Consider the following 4,718-nt stretch of genomic DNA (forward strand, 5'->3'; position numbering starts at 1 on the left):
TTATATGAGCTAGAGACATTTCCACTGCCATATAGGCTTCTGTAAAATTGAATAAAGACTTTATTATACCACACACACAAAAAGCAATCGGTTCAGAAAAGGCAGTTTTTGGTTATGCTGTTGAGAATTTCTTTCCATGATTTCTCCCATTAAAGTATAGTTTTCAAAGCAACCACCACGACAAAGGAAGCATCTAATTAGTCCATTTTCTTCTGATCCAAGAATGCTGAACATTTACTGTCCCATCTGTAATTGTATCAGCAGTGTAATGAACAGTTTATATTACTTAACTATTCTTTGAACTCCAAGAACTGTTGAAGTCTTTTCTGATGTTCTGCAGATGCTTGCACAGCATTCAGATGTTCACCAAAAGTAGTAGTTATTCTATAGATAGCAGTTTTTAGTGATGCTCTGAATGCAAATCTTAATGTTTTATAAGAAGTGTCCACAAGGCTTTCTGAAATCCGAGGTGGTTTACTGGACGCATGAGGAAGCTTGAAGTACTTGTCAACAGCCTCTTGCAGCATCAGTAAAGCATTAAGAATAGCTGGTAGTGTTGTCTGGACAACCCCAAATCTATCTTCTGTAAATGATGCAGCTACTAAGTGAGAAAGGCCTTCTAATGCCCAAATATGCAGTTGGGCATCTGAAAAAACAGCCTGAATAGAGGCTTCTGGGTGCTTACTGAATAAATACATTATGAGCACTCTTTCTGATAAGAAGTTCTTAATCTGTTCACGTTTATTCTGAATCCATGAATAGATCACGCTGGGTTGTCCCACTATCTTACCCTCAGAACCAACATAAGTAGATGGAGAAGGATTGGAAAATGCTGTCATCTGCTGATCAGATGCAGATGACCATAATCTTGGCTCTCTTCTTCTAAGCTGAGGACTTTGATGTGACCCACAGCAAGTGTTTACATCCAAAATGCCAGTCACTCGGTTCATTACACCAGAGCCAAAAGGGGCCCGAAGGGGACTTACAGCATCAGGTGTAGATAATTTTGAAGAAAACAGTGATGTTTTAACTAATGGAGGCACTGAAGGCTGAGTCATCTGGCTAGATTTTGGTGTCTGAAAAGTAATTTCTTCTGGGCAATTCAATTTCTTAGGTTCCACTGGGTATGAAGATCCTACTCTTCCATTTGTAGCAGCAGCTTCTTGGTAGACAACCAGTTTCTGAGTCATATCATTTACAAGATTCAAACACTCCCTTGAAATGGCTGTCCAATTGTGGGGATGTCCACCTGGTTGGCTAAGACTAAAAACTTCTTGTCTTCGATAAGGAGAATATTGAGAAAGCAACATCAGGTCCTGTAAGGCCAAATACTTTATGATGAGGGGAGGATTGCTGTTTAGAACTTTAGGAAGGCATTCATCTGATTCTTCCGCAAATGGTGGTTGAACAGGAAACAGATGAGCCTCTGTAACATAGATTTTGAAGAGTATCCAAGAGATGTACCAAGTTGTTAAGACAAAGACACCACAGAGCCAGACATGGTAGAGTAATGAGAGATTCAAGAGACCACTCACAGTGTCAAGAGGATTTAACTGCCTATCTTCTCGAAGGTCCATAGCCATGCCAATCCAAGCTTTGGGAATATACCCCAGAAAATAATACAAGATGCAGAAATTTCTAACCAGGAACAGTGATTCTACACAACTATGTTTAACAAGCAAGAGCAGAGACCTCCTAAAGCGCATATTGCTGTATGATGGGAAAGGGAAGGTAATTCATGTTGTTGATAAAATACTGAAGGCTATAGCCATATCCCATGAATGCTCCAGCCAGAAGGAAAAAAAGGTGATGTTCATTTAAACAAGACTGTGCAGCAGGACTATCTAAGCTCTCAGAATCTGTGCAGGGAACAACAAGAAAACTGTATCGGCCCTTGGTTATCACTGCAGCACACCACGCCATCCCCATCCCCATAAAAGCATGAACAAGTGAATGCATGACTTGCTGAGGATGAAAGATCTTTCCTACCAGTGCCAGTCTGGAGCAGGAAATGCAAGGCACAACTGTATAAAACTCTACATTGAAAATATTTATTATCACTATTACAGCTGACAGCAGCAGGAGGTAAAAGATTACATAGGAACTATACAGGTCATTGAAACAATCTGACAGCCACTGTATGGGATGAAATAAATCAATGCTGCTAAAGATTATAAACACTGTGGTACAGATGGGCAGAAGCAGCACTGACCAAACAATACTTGAAACTATTCTCCAAACCAAAACGCGCCACAGGATGTCCCGCGACCCGCCAGGGAAGGGCCGGCTCCCAGGCGTGGCCATGGAGATGGCGACCCCTACTCTGAGAAGTGCAGAATACACTGCGCCCGCCCGCCACCGCTTTTCAAAGGGCGCTAGGCCCCAGGTGGGACCTATTGGGGCTGCTTCAGGTACTGCCTGAGCGAAGCCTATGCTAGGCCCCAATCTGTCCCTCCAAAACTTCGTCTTGATGGGTTCAGCGGGCCAGAACCGCCCTACAGGAACGCTCCCCAGAGGCAGCTGAGACTCTGTGATCCACCCTGTGGGTTTTAAAAAGTCCCTCCGAAGCAGGGACCGGCGGGGCGCCAGAAACTGTGTGTGTTGAATTTTGTCTTCTTAATGTGGTACTTGTACAGTGACAAACACATAGGTAAATGGAATAGAATTGAGAACCCAGCAATCAGCTCATCTATCTACAGTCAATTTATTTTTGACAAGGAGATCAAACTGATTAAATGGGGAAATGAAAGCCTCTTTAACAAATGTTAAGTGTTGGAAAACTATCTTTAGAAAACTCAAGCAAGATTCAAACCTCACATCATACACAAAAACCAACTCGAAGTGGTTCAAGGAGCTAGGAGTAAAACCAATGACAATAAACTTCATTAGAGAAATGTTTGGAAGAACTCTGTTGTTGAGGCCATCAAGTTGAGCACAACTCATAGCAACACTATGAACAAAAGACCTAAAGCCTTTCCATAACTATGGCCATTTCTCCAAGTTCATAGAGTTTCCAGAGACATGTGGTTTAGGAAATGGATGCCACTCCTGCTTCCTAACCTGTTTTAAAGCTGGAAACTTTACCATACACTACCCACATTGGAAAACCGTTCTGGTATTTGATACCCCAATGGTACAACGTTCAGCATCACAGCAACCCAGGTTACTTCATACTGAACATTGACAAAGAGTGATGTACAAAGTGGAAGAGTGCTCCTCCAGCACTAGTTTCACTTAGCAGTGGTTAAGTGTCGTCAAGTCGAATATGACCAAGTAAGTTTTGCACAAAAGACCTAAACTCTGTTCTATAACTAACATCACTTCTGTATAGAACTCTGTTCTATAACTACCATCATTTCTGTACACTTATCGAGTTTAGAGAGTTTGTAGAGTTTCCAGAAGCATCTGGTTTAAGAAGTGGATGCCATTCTTGCTTCCTAGCATAAATCAATCTGGAAGCTCATCCAAACACTGTACATAATGGGTAACCATTATGGTATTTGACAAGACTATGGAACAGTGTGCAGCATCACAGCAATATCAAGTTGTTCAGTTCAGCAAATAGACAAAAAAATTGCTGTGTCATTCAGGGAATATTCATTTGAAAATTAAGAGTTTTAAAGCCAATGCCTTTGAGCAGACTCCCACCCTAGGCAAAGGCTCAAGCACACCCACTCCTAGGGGGAAAAGAGCAGTAATACACATCTAACATGACCAAAAAAAGCACAACCCCCAAAACTTCTCTTTGCTTGCCCATCAGGACTACCATCAAAAAATAGCAAAAAGCCAAACTCCCAGAGAGGAGTCTTCAGGCCTCTGACAGCAGCCCTCTTCCCTCCCCCTGAAGGGTTTTTAAGCCAATGCCTTTGAGCAGATTTCCACCCTAGGCAAAGGCTCAAGGACACTCGCTCTTGGTTGGGGGAGGGGGATCAGTAATATATATCTAACACGACCCCAAAAACTTCCCTTTACTTGCCCATCGGGACCACCATCCATAAGCAGAAAAAAAAAAGCCCTGGAAGAACTCTACAAGCCATAATCCACAATATGAACAGTCTTCTAAGTGTGCTGAAAAATCTATAACTAGGAGAGAATAAAATAGGTGAATGGAACCTTCCAAGAACCAAATCCCTATACACATAAAAAAATTCCAACAGGGTAGAAAAGGAAACCCATAGACTGAGGGGGGGAAATTTGGAATGATACATCTGTTAAGAGACGCATACATAAATTTTATAAACTATTCCAACAACTCAACAGGGAAAAGGTAAACAACCTAGTGATAAAATAGGCAGAAGATATGAACAGACATTTCAACTAAAGAAGATAATCAGATGGCAAGCAAACACGTGAGGAAATGTTCAAAATCCCCATCTCTAAGAGAGATGCAAATCAAAACAACTATGAGATATCATCTAACCCCAGTAACAATAGCACAGTTCAACAAAGCAGCAAACAACAAATGCTGGCAAATTTGTGGAGAGATTGGAACCCTTATTCACTGCTGGTGGGAGTGTAAAATGGCACAACCATTAGGGAAGACAGTATGGCATTTTCTCAAAAAGCTGAAAATAGAAATACCATTTGATCCAGCAATTCTACTGCTAGGAATATACCCTCAAGAAACCAGAGCTCATGCAATATTATTCAAAATGGGTGAACCTGGAGGACATTATGCTGAGTGAGGTATCTCAGTCACAAAGGGACAAATGCTATAT

The 4,718-nt window shown here is 41.5% G+C and overlaps 2 pseudogenes; one reads left to right on the forward strand and one right to left on the reverse strand.

Annotated features, from left to right (window-relative positions):
• Positions 1–290: 290 nt before the first annotated feature.
• LOC102853469 lies at positions 291–2,304 on the reverse strand (annotated as a pseudogene).
• LOC102854693 overlaps positions 2,303–4,718 on the forward strand; it is a 10,184-nt pseudogene continuing 7,768 nt past the window's right edge.

Source organism: Elephantulus edwardii, unplaced genomic scaffold (assembly GCF_000299155.1).
Source record: "Elephantulus edwardii isolate Elephantulus edwardi_28Jun2011 unplaced genomic scaffold, EleEdw1.0 scaffold00526, whole genome shotgun sequence".
In the NCBI taxonomy this organism is placed as follows: Eukaryota; Metazoa; Chordata; class Mammalia; order Macroscelidea; family Macroscelididae; genus Elephantulus; species Elephantulus edwardii.